This window comes from Thermobia domestica, chromosome 10 (assembly GCF_964235325.1).
Source record: "Thermobia domestica chromosome 10, izTheDome1.hap1.1, whole genome shotgun sequence".
In the NCBI taxonomy this organism is placed as follows: domain Eukaryota; kingdom Metazoa; phylum Arthropoda; class Insecta; order Zygentoma; family Lepismatidae; genus Thermobia; species Thermobia domestica.
In genome coordinates this window covers 90,506,617-90,522,493 of record NC_137463.1, presented here as the reverse complement: position 1 = coordinate 90,522,493, position 15,877 = coordinate 90,506,617, and the positions used below count along the sequence as shown (strand labels likewise).

Here is a 15,877-nt window from a genome sequence, read left to right as displayed (position 1 = left end):
ACATCTCCATATATTCTTCGTAGTCCAGATAATCCATAGAATTCAATATTAATTACACAGAAATCAAAGAACACATCTTACTCTCTAACTTTACTCCTACTACTGCTTAGGAGTAAATTTTTGCCTTGTTTCCTCCTTAAGTTACTAATGTAGTAGCGTACTCTTTGATGGTTCTCTCCAGCAGTTTTGGAGTAAATAAATTTACTACAGGAGTAAGTGAAAAATTTACTCCTGTAGTGATTTACTCCTTTAGTTCAGTTCTCTCGACTGGAAGTCGCCGATTTCCTTCTCTCTTAGGGTGGCGAGCACCAAACTAGTGTAAATTACTCTTGTAGTAACTCTTACTTCTTTAGTCTGGACTACTTTAGTAAATTACTCCCGTAGTAATATACTTTTTTAGTAACTGTTGGAGAGCTCAATTTCTATTTACTTCTTTAGTTATAACTAAAGTAGTAACGCCTTTTTACTAAAGAAGTAAGTCATTTCTGCATACTGCTGGCACGTGCATTTCGTTTTCTATCAGCAGCTGAAGCTTATCGGAAGATGCTCCTATGAAGGAAGGCAGAGAATATGGGGTTGTAGTGAAGGACAGGAAGTTGTTGGCAAAAGCAAACGAGCTTCATTTGTTAAAAATGCGTTTAATACGAGAGGAATATAATGCAAAAATGTTGTTAATTGAAAGACCAAGACAAATCATGGAAGAAGAGCATAACCTTAAGGGGAAAGTTCAAGAATGAAATGGAGCAAACTTCAGGTTCCGGTTCTTCAGGCAATATGTTCGAAAAGTTTATGTTTTTGTAAATAAATATAAATATGTTTATGTATAAAACATATTTTATATGCTTGATATTTTTCAGCGGTTTATGTGTTTTTGTTTTCCACATGACATAATATTTGTGTACATTAATTCAGTATTAGTACATTCAATTTTTCTAATTACCACATTCTAATATTAATTTGTGTTACCAAAATTATAAAAGTAGACATCTTGTTTTTCTTAGAGATTATCAAAACACTTTTATTGTATAACTTTGTGTACTGAAGTAAGAAATAAAAAGAAAATATTAATTCCCTAATTGCAAAAAAAGAAAAAAGAAAAAGAAAAGAAAAACAGAGAAACGTAACTATAAAATTATACGTAAATAAAAGAATTGCCTTATTTATTTATTTAAGAAAGAAAAGTCTTTACACTAACTTGTTATTTTACTAGAACATTAGGTACAATTTTAATTAAAAATAATTAAGTATAATAAACCTTCTGACAGATTGCCTTGCAGCATCTGCTTCTGTATGAAATGCATATTGGTTGATGTCATTCGCATCCATAGCATTAAGGTAAAACACGCCTTCAGTTCTATTCCAAAGTAGTGTAGAACTGCAGCAGTAGTGTAGAACATTCCCACACGCGTTTTGTTTATTTCGCATTGTTTTAGTAAGAATTTGGAAACGTTTCTTCCAACACCGAATGCACGTTCTATTACATATCTTGTAGCAATACAGGCTCTAGTCTAGCGCCCTTCGGCTCCTATGTGGGGTAGAAATACAGGAGTCATAAGGTGTTTGAAGAGAGCATGTCCACTGTCTCCTTAACAAGCAACCCATCATATTGTCCATTATTAAATTCTACAGCAACTCTACTATTGTCCCAAATGCATGCATCATGTGTGGAACCCAGCCAACCGCTTACCATGTTGAAAAATTTCATATTGGCATCACAAATGATTTGTGTATTAATAGAAAAGAAATTTTGGCTATTTCTATATAGTTCTGCTTGTGCTCCAGAAGGACAAAGTATGGGTATGTATTTTCTTGTTTCTGTGGCATGGATACATACAGTGGCTTTAAGGCAATATAACTGTCTACCACTCTGTTAAAAGTTCTTCCAGCAGTTAATGAGATCTCCTGCTACAATTTGATAAGTATATACCAGTGCGAAATATTTGCAAGCCGCAAAAGAAGTTGCAGCTAGGAGGCAAAGCACGGTTCCTGTCAGAATTATGCTACATTTACGGCTCCAGCATACCAAACAGCGACTCGAAAGATCCCGTACGAAACCCAAACGGCTCTTTGAAATCATTGCCGCTATACATCGCAAATGGATCTCGTCTCTCCATTAAAAGTCTCATTTTTGGGATGTGTACCTCCTCTGCCATCTCCTTATATTCTTCGTAGACCAGATAATCCATAGAATTCGATATTTAACACACAGAAACCAAAGAACTCATCTTACTCTCTAACTTTACTCCTACTAGTGCTTAGGAGTAAATATTGGTCTTATTTACTCCTAAAGTTACTAATGTAGTAGTGTACTCTTTGATGGTGCTCTCCACTACTTGTGGAGTAAATACATTTACTACAGTAGTAAATGAAAATTTTACCTCTGTAGTAATTTACTCCTTTAGTTCAGTACTCTCGACTGGAAGTCGCCGATTTCTTTCTCTCTTAGTAAGTTACTACTTTAGTTTCACTTACTCTTGGTTGGTGCTCGCCACCCTTAGTAACTTACTACTTTAGTTTCACTTACTCTTGGTTGGTGCTCGCCACCCATAATCTTAAGAAAATCATAAGACGGCAGGTTATTTTCGTAAGATTTCTATTAAAAGTTAGGTTTCATTCAAGCAAATAGTAGTACTTTAATGTTGTAAAGGAGTTTCAATCAGTGCGTTTTGTGTTCTTCTGTGAGGACAAAGGTCGTGATGTAACATGAACGGGGGGTTGTTGAAAACACGAGCCTTTATTTGTAACGTGAACCGGATTTCGACAAGGTTGTCGAATTCATGCTGAGTAGTGCATATATAATTTCAACTGAATATCTAAACGTACAAGTATGTTCAAAGTCTTTCATAAAGCTATTTGTTGCATAATTCTCCGATAGTTGTAACCTCAGTTCGACATGGAATGTCGAAATCAGGTTCCTGCATGTCGAATTGAGGATCATCGAAGTAACTACTCAGTTCAGAAAATTTAAGTTGTGTTCTTTTGCCCGTCTGATAATTTGTGCATAATAATAAAACAATATTTGAAGCTGAGAAGAGATTACTACTACTAATAATGCCGACTTAATGTTTTACATGGATATAATTGAAGGTATCGAATTCAGATACCGCAACTGTCGAAACCAGGTGAAGTGTGTCGAATTCGGGTTCCATTGGCGAGTTCCAGTTTCATAAAAAAAATTTAACATTAGCATTTGAGCCTTGAAGTGACTTTTAGTATTAGTAGAGACTGTACATTTCAAGGAAAAAAAATGGGCCAACACCGACCAATATTATGGCCAGAATAGGCAATTGATTTTGAAAAAGGTCCTTAACCTGTCGAAATCCGGTGTGTTTACCTTAGTTCATTCGTTTGTACTTCGTTTGCACGGTACCATTTTCCTTATAGGGTTACTTAAGAGATCAACTGGGGGGCTATCTTGGCGCCAAGATAGCCCTCCCCGCATCACAGCAAAAAAAAAAAAAAAAAAAAAAAGAAAAGAAAAAGAAAAGAAATACAACATTCGAAAGCAAATTGTTTGTACCCTCATAGTTTTCAAGAAAGAGGGTATGACATTTGGGGGGCTATCTTGTACGAAAGATAGGCCCCGTAACGTGTATTTTTTCCATGACCATTAATAAGTATTGTGTTTATTCATATAAATTTATGTGTATTTAGAATTCTGGTTGTGCATATCCAAATTAAAAAAAAAAAAAAAAAACTTTTTGGAAATTACTCAACGTTAAAATTGAATCGGCGAGTGGGAAAACAGTATGAGTCCAAAATAAGCCATTTTGAGGAAAAGGCAAAAATAATACTAAAGATGTAGAACTACAAGTTGTAATGAAGAGCAGTATAATTTGCAAGACCTCGCACGTTATAGCAGAATGCTATAATGTCGACTGTACATTTGTGGCATTAACAAACGAAAGATCTTTCTTCAAATATCTCAAAATGCATTTTGTGGACTAGTAGTATTTTTCCACTCACCGATTCAATTAAATTTTCTCTATTTCTGCCCATACTTACCATACATCAATATCATATGTAGGCCAAAACAATGTTGAAAAAGTTACACAATCTCAGCATATTTATTTTATTTTCTAATTGACGATTCAAGCTATTGAAAATATAGAAATATAGATATAGAAATTATAGTGTGATGTTATTTTAATTTATTTGGTAATGGTAAAATGAAATTAGGTTTTTAAAAAATATGTTAATAGCAGGTAATGTAAAAGTACTGAACCTTTTGCGCACGAGATGGCGCTAGTGTCTCAAATCCCAGGCATACGAGTCACAGCGGATCAAGTTTAATATCACTTTTTTGACAGTTGAAGATGTGAAAAAATATTGGAATTCTAATAATCGGACCTAAGATGAGTGAACTTCCCGCAAAACTATGCTACATTGTATAATTTTATTTCGATAAAGGCGAAAAATGCTGTGCAGACCGTGGAGAAATTTGTGTTGTTTATTGGCAGGTTGCGTTATCAAAAGAATAGCCAAAAGATGGTTCAGCTGCTTTCGTTCCGGAAATAATTTCTATGTCCAAGATGCTCTTCGCAGTGAGCGACCAATCACAGCAATAGTGGATCATATCCCAGCAAAACCAACAGGTAAAAGTCGTGATATCGCCAATGGCCCAAATATCCATCACCAAATAGCGTTAAAACATTTGGAGAAAACTGGCTGGAAAAAAAAAAAAAAAGCTGGACATTTGGGTGCCACATGATCTGACAAAAGAAGTTTACTGGGTCAAATTTCTATTGCGAATCTCTACTGAAACGTGATGAATTGAGCTGTTGTTGAAGCGGTTGATCACGAGTGATAAAAAATAGCCTACGACAATAATGTGTGGAAAAGATCTCAGTCGAAGCGAAGATAAGCCCCACAATCTGTGGCAAAACCCACACTGACAACAAGGAAAATTAGGCTCTTCGTTTGGTGGGATTGGAAGGACATCGTGCATCGCGAGCTGCTGCCGCCGGCAGAGTGATATACTTGGACTTGAAGCGGTCGATGGCCAATAGAAAGGGTGTCGTATACGAAGCTGAAACCGTAGACCGTAACGACGATTGAGAGAACTTGGATGGGAGGTTTTAATGCATCTACCTTACACCCCAGACTTGACACCATTAGATTATCGTTTGTTTCAGTCGCTGCAGAACTTCTTGAATGGTGTTGGAAATTAGTTTCAAAAAAAGCCTGTGAAAACCAAGTGTCACAGTTTTTTTTGACCAGAAACAACAGAAGTTCTATAGCGACGGGGTTATGGTGTTGCCGAAATATTGGCAGAAAGTTACCGTATAAAATAGTGTACATGTGGTTTCATAATGTCATTTTTAAATCACAGTAAATGTATTCTCCATTTTGACCTGCAGGGCTCAAACTTTTTAGACAACCTGATATTCTATAGTCTAAAAGAGATTATAATTAGCGCCTCATGAATAGTAACGAGGTATGTTAAAGTAGTAGAAAATAATAGTAGGAAACCCTGTTACGTGGTGTTTGTCTATCACAAAGGCGTCATGTGGCAATATGGGACCGCAGTCACTACTCCAAGTCCAGATACGAGCCATGTTATGGAAATTCTTTGTTTTCTTTATGTTGAAATTATGTCTCCTACGGAACGTGGTACTTTCATCATCTAGCTAAAACATTGGTTTTCTTAAGACAGTTGTTATTGCTGTTACTATAAAATTTTTGTCACTGCTTTTACGGATAGCTCTGTAGGTTCTTAACTGCTGAGACCGACGATCACATGGGGGCAAGGTGGCTCAGTGATAGAAGGCTCTGGTACGTGGGATTACTGGTTCGATCTCTGGCCAAGCTCAGTTTGTGGTGGACAACGTCGTGTCCGTGGGTTTTCTCGGGGTACTCCCGTTTTTTTCAACTTTCTCATTCCACTAATTATTCCATCCATCATTATTCACTTGCCTTAATCACCTCCTCCCTAGCGTAAAGGGTATAATTGTGTAACGTTAAACTGCATTATTTAATTTCACCGACGGTCACAAGTTACCAATGTTTTTTCCGGCTCATTCCTTTGCACAGGCTGTATTCGCTACAGATCATTCCTAAATTTGCCAAGGCTTAAGATGTTCCTAGGCATTTTAGCCTTGATTAATCATAGAAACTTGTAAATAAATGAAATAAAACATCCCAATGTGTTTTACAAATATATGAATACGGATTTTTCAAGGCAAGACTTGGAACACATTGATTAAAGATTGCGTGCAGAAATGTCTGGGAAAAGACACTAGTGTATACATAAATACTTCGGAAATGATAAGGTATAGTTACGTTAGTTCATCTTTCAAGAGAATGTTTTATTATTAACCATGATGATGACCATTTGTTCATTTCAGGAGAAACGACAGAAATTTTGTAAGTGCGAACTTGGTTCTTACACCAGTTAGAATCTCTTAATGTTCAGCAAAATTAGCTTCCCTGGAGAAGCAGAGGATGGTTGGACTTTACTTAAGATCTTGAATACCACTTCTTGATCCGAAATGCGTAAATGCCCCTCAAATAAGTTTGATATAACTTCCTAAAACAAAGTGCACATCTAGATCTTTCAGCCAAATGCTGATAAAGCCTTTTTCTTAAATTGATCTGAAAAATATATCTGCAGAAGTTCACCAACTTCATTGCCAGATGACCTGGGTTCGATTCCTTGTGGGAGGTCACGTAATTCAGATCCCGCGTTAAGGTGTTGATCCACGTCTTATATAGCCAAAGTGCTGAAAGGGACGCTAAACTTCAAATCAACCAACCAGCCAACTTCACTACACCCGATTAGAATGTTGCATGTGCTTGTTTCGCAGGCATTTTTAGAAATGTTTTCTTTATTTAGATGTTGGTGGCATGTGTTGTTTTAGCAGTATCCCTAAAGTATAAACCTAAAGTTTTAGTGATGTTCAGCCCTTTCAGGGAAAGGTAGATGAGTGTATATGCACTGCCAAAGGGAGATCGACCTTGTGGTCGCGGCAGACTAGTTGACGCCCTTTACGTCTGGAATCGATAGCGAAACAAGCACAGCACGTCAATGCGCAAAATACGCTCTTTTAGATGTTTTTTCCTCCTTTACTTCCAGAAGTTCTATCAATTTTTAATTTTCGTGAACATCTGATCCCATTCTGTTGCCAACTAGTGCTCGTATTTAGATATTGCCTTCTTCCTTCTGGTATTCGCATGTCACTAGCTTCGTAACGGTTGATGAGAATTTTATTTGAAACTACATTTGTTTAAGTTAAGTTTTGTCTCTTGTGTTTGATTTGTTTTGTTTTACTTGAAAACTGCGTGTTTTAATGTTCAATTTTTTTTTAAAAAAAAAAAAAAATCTTTTAAGATTATCGTCTTAAACAGTTTCTCTCTCTTCTTTAAAGATTGTCTCTCTGCCGGGGTTATTTTTAACAAACACTAGTGTTGCTAAAATTTAAACAGTTCATTATTCGAATTAAATTCGTTATTCGGGGGACACGGGGCCCAGTGGTAGAGCGCTTACCTCTGGTGCGTGGGGTTCCTGGTTCGATCCCCGGCCAATTAAGTTTGTGGTGGACAACATCGTACACGTGGGTTTTCTCGGGGTACTCCCGTTTCCTTTCCCTTTCTCATTCCACCAAGTCTTCCATTATGATTCACTTGCTTTAATCATCGTCTCCTGTACCTAGCAGTCATAATCGTAGGACGTTAAACTCAAATATTCCATTTCATTTTTACGAGTAATTATTCAGATAATGAGTAGTTATTTGAACAAATATTCAGATACATATTCGAGTATTAAAAATGACAGCAGAAAAAATATTAGAATTAACATTTGAATAACAATATCATACATCATTCATTATAACATGTAATAAACACGAATTGAGTTCCAATATGAAGTCTTCTCATTACTAACTTTAGCTAATTTAATGTGTATGTGTTTACAGACAGTATCTTCTTTCTGTGTATCAGCCTATTCTCATCTGAGTTGATCGGGGTGGCCCAGTGCTATAGGACTAATCTAGATTGTGGATTTGCGTATAGGTTTGTGTTGTGTGAACTTGACCTTGTGCAGTCACTGATAAAGCTAAAAATATGTTTCATATGTAGTTAATGTATAAAATAAGCTGTTTTCTTTTGTTGACTGTACCAACTCTGTTTCCTGTGATAGTTCGTTTTCTTGTGGATTATCATGAAACAGATTCCCATTATTAAGTTCTACATTTTAATTATCCTAAAGGACATGAGGGCAGATCTTAACGCTCTGAAATCATTGTTCAGTTAGTTGTTCTAATGGACAATTTCGTGAACGAACATTTTTTTGCAGAAGACGGAAAGAAAATGATCTTGATATATTTTGAAAATACACATTATATCGGCATTGGTAAAATGTAGGGAATTTCATAATAATGTACCCAAGTAGTGTTCAACCCCTTCCCCCCAAAATGACAGAAGACAAATATCTAATCTTAGTTTCTGTGCCTAATTGTCTGGCACTTACATACTATCATATTGTATAGAAAAAAAATTGGTGTTCGCCTTTTCAGAAAAATTCCGTCCCTGTTTATTGTTGAAAGTTCGTTTTTAAAGTGTATGACTTCATAATTGATTTGAACATATTATGCTTGATAAAACAAAACGTACCGACAATGGAACTGTTCCAATAAATAGTGCAAGCATTGTATTAGAAATTACCTAACATATTTTCTAAATTTTGAATCCATTCGATAAGAATGGATAACAGAATTATCGTAAGATGTTTGTTGATTCTATCCCATTTTCAATTTTTATTAGAAATAAAATTTAAAGAAAAATATATAAATCTCTCAATACTTTAAAATAATTTTTAATGTTGAGAAAGTTGAAAAAAGATACTTCCGTATGATGGAGATGAATCTTCAAGTCAATTATGTCATGAATGTAGGCGATGAACTATAGAAGAGCGATAGTGAAGATAATTGTGAAAAGAAAAGGAAATACGTAGGACATTAGTTGGGAAGTAATTGAGGTTTGATTGAAAATTAAGGTGGATCACTACCCGGAAGTCATTACATATTTTAGCTCATTCCCTTAACTACTGCGCAATGAAACGTTACATATTTTAAATATTGTACTATAAGATAGAGTATTGTTTCAGCTACAGCATAAGACACTGATTCATTTGGTTTGTCTCCTGATATCGAAAAATGTAAGAAGTAAAAGAAAATATTTGATTTGTTTTACAATGAGCACACAAGATGGCAGTTGATGTTAATCTTACTAGAAGTGCTCAGTTTTACGAACTGTTTATTTGTATGTGTAAAGTATTTTAAAGTAACGACCTTATTACGAAATAGATATATTGTTTGACCGTTTTTCGTGTTATGTTTCATATTTTATTTAAATATTAATTTATATTTAAGGAAATAGATTTCGAAACGAAATTTGCGCACAACGTCATAATGCATTGTTGCCAAATTTATAGGTTTACTATAGTAGTCACAATAAGAAAATTCCTGGATTCTAGCATTGCAGTTCGAGAAGAGAAATCGCGGTAAGGGTCGAAAACTAAGTTCTCCAGTAAGTATCTAAACAGAATTCCATGATTACTCACTTTATTATCTGGCATCAGTAAACACTCGGCACTATCTGGCAATGCCACACTATTCAAGCAGCGTTTAGCATAGCACCGAGAACACCTAGTGTTCCACCTTAATAGAGAATGAAAAAGGAAAGGGACGATTCTAAAGAGGATCATCCTTACGTCTCGTAACCAAGAGGGTAACAGAGAACCGTGGTGCATTGAAGCTTCTAAGTTTGCGGCAAATGACCAGTCAGTGATGGCAGAATAGGTAAAAATGATGATACATTCTAAAAGTGTTTCCTCAAGGAATCTTAACAGAGATGCATACAAAGTATAGATTGCGAAAGATCTGTTAGGATATATTCTTTGCAATATTTTTTTAAAAAAACTTATACAGTATTAAGCTTTCAATCAAAGTCTGTACCCTAACCTTAACCCATTTCCTTTCCTTTTTTAAAAAATAAAATGTTGCTGACTCACACTTAGAAAAAGTACAAACTTTGGTCATAATATTTTAAGGTACAGTTTTTTATTTGGATCACACAAATGAACTTTGTACGTACATACGACCGTCTGTTACTCCACACGATGACTCTTGACAGAAAGCATTTTTTTTTTCCTTTGCAATAGATAATTACCTCGGCCGACTTCGTTAATCGAGTCAATTCACTAACATCTTCACCAACTTCAACACCGTTAGTCTAACAACGGTGAGTAACTGTGGCAATCTATGTCCTTTTTAAATGTTATAACATTCCCTAGCATCTATGCAACGTGCACAGTAAGAAAGAAATGTTGGTTGCCTATAATATAAGGATATGCAGCTTTTCTTACTGCAAATATCCTTTATCACAATAGAATCACATGATTCTCTTTACAATCTTAGCAGAATTTATTTTTATAGAACTCAGACAGTTAGTTTGAAATTAAGTTGTATCTCTTCGCTTATTCAAACTTCTATTGATTTCATTTTTGAATTACATTATGTACAAAATAAAGTTTCCAACATGTATAGCGGACACTATTTTTAACTTATTTTTTTTTAAGGGTTACACCTTTTAATCTTTACAGAAGAGAAGCTACCACGATAACATTATCGTAGATCTAGCGCGTTATAGATGAGTGTACGGTTAGTTTTACTTCTCTGTCAGTTGGGAGGACCGTGGTTTCAATCCAGTGTTCGTCCACCTAGTCTGGGTCTTTTCTAAGATTTTTCGTTAGTTTCACCAGACTGACTGGCTGGTTAGTGGGCCCTAGTCGATTTACTTTTTGTCCATTCTTTTGTTGTTATTGTTATTCATTATGATTCCAATTGCGGATTTAGACGAAATCGATCAACTATCGACCAAATATTTACCATTCGCCAAATACTCGAAAAAAAAAAAAGTGGGAATACAATACCCCGGTACATCAACTATTTACTGATTTTAGAAAGGCATACGACTCGGTTAAGAGAGAAATTATACAACGTTCTTACAGAACTTGGAATACCGAGAAAGCTAATTAGATTAATTAAGATATGTTTAAATGAATCCCAAAGTAAAGTCCGGGCAGGAAAATATTTGTCCACGAGCTTTCACGTCGAAAATGGCCTGAACAAGGAGATGCGTTGTCGCCATTATTATTTAACTTTGTTCTGGAATACGCTATAAGGAAAATCAAAGATAGCAACCAGGGCCTAGAGTTGAATGGTGTTCACCAGGTTATGGCGTCATGCTGATGATGTAAATTTAATAGGGAATGATAGGAGAACAATAGAAGGAAATGCAGAGGTCTTATTAAACGCTTGCAAGGGCATGGGTTTAGAAGTAAATGCAGAGAAAAATAAATACATGGAAGTGCGTCGGGACCGTAATATAGCAAATTATGGATGCGTTAAAATATTAAATAATACTTTTGATAAAGTGGATACTTTCAAATATCTAGGATCAATATTAACAGACAAAAATTATATTCACGAAGAAATTAAATGTCAACTAAAAGCAGGGAATTCGTGTTCAAAATCTCTTGTCGTCGCGAATTGTGTCGAGGAATTTGAAGCTTAAAATATACAAAACGATAATCATGCCTGTTCTGTATGGTTGCGAAACATGGTCGCTTACTCTGCGGGAAGAACATACACTGAAAGTATTTGAGAACAAGATCCTGAGATGAACATTCGGACCCAAGAGGAACGGGAATGGGGAATGGCGGAAATTTCATAACGAGGAACTACATAATTATACGGTTTACCCAACATTGTCAGGGTCGTCAAGTCTAGGAGGCTTAGGTAAACAGGTCATGTAGCTAGAATGGAAGAAAGTAGAAACGCTTTCAAAGTCTTGACTGGAAGACCAATCGGAAAGCGACCATTAGGAAGACCTAGGCGCAGATGGGAGGATAATATTAAGATGGATCTCACAGAGATTGGAGTACAAAGTAGAAACTGGATACAGTTAGCTAAGGATAGAAGTCAGTGGAGAGCTTTTCTGAACGTGGCATTGAACCTCCGGGTTCCATAGGCCATAGAGTTAGTTAGTTATGATTTCAATGTATAATGCAATGTCTAGCTGTATCTTAAAGTTTGTTTTAAAAAATCTAAAATAGTGTTAATATCTAACGAAATAAAGTACCCAAATATGAGACACACATAAATCAATAGATCCATTAAGCTGAGCAGAATTATGTCATACGTAAGGGTAAATTCTGAAGAAAACTTCTGTGGTGCAAAAAAAGAAAAATGTTTGTTTTTCGCAGCCAACAGTAAACTCTGTCAAAAACGGTAAAAAGGATCACCGAAACGCATATGTATCCATATATGGGATATTGATAGTCACCGTTATCCGTGAAGATGTTGACTCTATTAGACTGTTATCTATTGATGCTATTGACTCTAATACACGGGTTCACTCTTTTGACAAATTCGGTCGAGGTAATCGCTCTAGATGTTGCAAAAAGAATCAAAAGTTTGCTTTGTTCAAGTTATCGTGTGAAGTAACGGATGTACTAACAGTATAATCTTGTAAGTTCCACGTCACGATCCTAATAACCTATAAAAACCTATTTCATTCAGCCTTTCATTATTACACTAGCAAAAGGACAGTATACTCTGTGGTTAATGAAATTTAATAAAATTATCATTAACTCGTAAACTTTAATTTTCAATATCGTTCAATTGGTGCAGTAGTTCCCAACCTGTGTAGACGCGGAGAGTGAGCAAAGATGATGCAAGATACTGACATAAGTAAACTGTGAAATTATGAATAAAGCATCACTTGTAATGACTATTTAAATTTTATCAACAGACTTCACAAACACTGCGTATTGGACATTTTGCCTTTCCTATTCATGATGTTTACGTTATTGAAACTAAATAATTATCCAAATTGAAATTCTTTACAAAATTTTATTTAAAAAATGAGGTAATTATTGAAAATTTGAAAATTCAGTGCTGGATTTGAAATTCCAGAAAGTGCTAGTCAAAAGGCATGTATGGCCAACAAGCGGAATGGAGGGGGAAGGCGTAAAGTATGCAAAGTTGACGAAGGGATGCGCCAGGTAAACAAGATTAGGAACCTCTAAATTTGTGTTTCCAAAGCTGTGCGTATTTAATGTGGATCTGGCATAATTTTGTAGAAGACATGGATTTTCCCTAGGTCATTCGGATATTAATTCAAAAGTTACAACTGATCTCTGGAATACTTCATGTCTATTGTGCTACTCGTGCAAACAACCATATACATTTTCATAATTTTGATTTAACCAACTCTGTAAGTATATTATGAAATAATAAATATATAAAAAAAAAAATCATGTGTGATTGCATATGACATTACTATGTATATCCGGTCTTTTGTACATGATTGTTGTTAATTTATGTTCATAATTAATAATAATAATAAATGAAACATAAATCCTTGAGTACATAATGCAATGAATTCGTACTTCGATCATTTCTTCAGTTTGTGAACTATACCATTTCGATATTTCGAGCTATGTAATCACCATTCCGATATTTAGAGCTTTGTTGAGTTACCTGAAATAAGAGAATACTAATTCATTGTTATAGCTGTAGATCGAATTTCACGTTATTTGTTTAGTACGTGTGTATTATTCGATAATGTGGAAATCTATGTCCGTGTTTCAATGAAGTAAATTTCAGTGAAAAGAACTAAATATTGGTTTATGTAGAAATCATTTGAATCTTCACCAGGAGTAATGAAATCTTCGCTTCTTCGTGCGTATTTTGTACTACATTCATCATTTTTCATTTCTTGAATTACAATCTCCTCCGTAAATTGATTAATATAATTTGCCATAAAATTCTTGACAATACATAGAGACTGTCCAATTAGGTGGTTCAAATTAATCATTGTCTCAGGGCTCCGTGTAATGCCCTACATTAGCTCGCCTACTTTATCTCGCGCGCGCTCGTTCTGGTTTGTGAATTTAATATTTTGTCGTTATCTTTTTTTATGTAAAGAGAAATGTTTCTACTTGATATTTTTATATCATCACAGTAATTGAAGACAGTATTTGTTATGTAAATTTCCTAACAAGCCGCTCGATTAGTACACCCCAGTAGCACTTGTTCCCTGTTTCGATTTCTACTAGGGTCTTGATCTTAAGTACCCTAGGTTTTTGATCCCAAGTCATGTGAGTTTGTGGTAGATATTATTGATGTTTGTGGGAGTTTTCGGAGTTTCACCGTGTCCTCCCATAATCTTATTCCACCATTTTTGATAGTCATTCACTTATATTAATCTTTGTTCTCTAGCTTAAAGGGCATAATGGATTAACGTTAGACTAGAAATGTAATTTCATTCATTTCGTTGACCCCACAAAAAAGGTTTTAAACACACGTGAAAATATTTAAAATAAACAATTACAAGTGAATGGGTTGAAAATAATATACACTGTGCGAGTTGCATTTCCCACTGTCACAATGTAAGCTGTCTTGCGTTATCGAAAAAAATGAAATAGGACGTACACTAGTAACTTCTGGCCAGCTAAGCATTCTGTATTATTTATAATAATTTTCCGTATATAATTAACTTTTACGAGGTCCTTAAAAATCTTCGCTGTATGAATGTCATAAAAACTGTCGAGAGTATATGGAGTGCAGAAGATGCTTTATACGTCGAAAACTTTAGAACCAAGAGTGTCTCATGCACTCATTTGCTCGTACTAATTTCTCTGGAGCTTGAAGCAAATAACATAATGTAATTAACCATAGGCAAGACTTACGAAGAATTAAGTGTTAAAGACCAGAGCCAGGTGCAAAGGAATTATGCAAACTTAAAAGAGAGAGAAAATGAAAGTACGAAGGACAAAACTTTGTTAAAGAAAAATTAGGCTTAAGTAGAATGCGCAAGCTGATTAAAGACAGAATCCCAATCTAAAAGGATAATGAAAATAGAAAGCCAAAACAAATTGCTAGAGTCCATCGTAAAGCATATAAAAAAAAAAAAAAAATGATATAGTTTGTTTTCAGAATTATCTACTAGACATTAAATAATCTTCAATTAAAATTAAAATGTAAGTGCATGGGAAATTAATAAAGAATCTTAATTGCATAATAGACCTGTCTCCGTGTGTTATAACTTGTTGGTGAATATTCGTTCACTATTGATGCATATTTGTCCACACATAGAATCCGAAAGTTATTAATGTGACATCAGTTGCACTCACTAGAGAGGCAAGATAAAATTCCATTGATCAGTAAACGTAATAATAATAATAACGGTAATAAAATCTAAGCTAAAGAAGTGGATAAAAGCAAGTATGGGTTTAAATTCTTCAATTTAGGAATTGTGTTTTTATGCTAATAATAAAATACCCATCATTAGCTCACATCTAATTTATTTTCGTATTCAGTACATTTTATTCTACTTTAAATGTATCGTTTTACCAAATGACATAATTTCGAACGAGACCAACTAAAACTGTATTGTAACAAGGGTAGAGTGAAAAACATCTTCCTATTGGGGACCGAACTCTAGCCACGTGGTTGGTAGGTAGGGATCTACTGACTACGCCATCAGGGCTCGACTGGTAACTGTTTAACATAATCTTTATGATCGATTTATTGTGAATTCGTCACTTCACCTTAAGCATTTGATGGCACAGAGCAAGTACTGTAATTAGAACGCATGGAAAATTTGAAGAAAATAATAACTATTATTGTGCATATTTCATCTTTATTTTTAAAATAAGTTAATTTTAAATTACTGCAGCTATAAATCTTCAGTCATTTCGATGTATCAGATTGAATCTCAGAGGTCATCGTCTTTTCCGAATCTACTCCCTTGCTTTTTCTCACACGTTTCCAACGGGTGTGTTTTGAGAATCTTTTCGGTCTTGCTCCTC

General features: G+C 35.0%; 1 protein-coding gene across 1 annotated transcript in view; it reads left to right on the top strand.

The window, feature by feature from the left end:
* The window catches only part of Asator (tau-tubulin kinase asator), a 348,933-nt gene that overhangs the window by 230,876 nt on the left and 102,180 nt on the right, over nt 1-15,877 (top strand). The gene's annotated exons all lie outside the window — the stretch shown is intronic.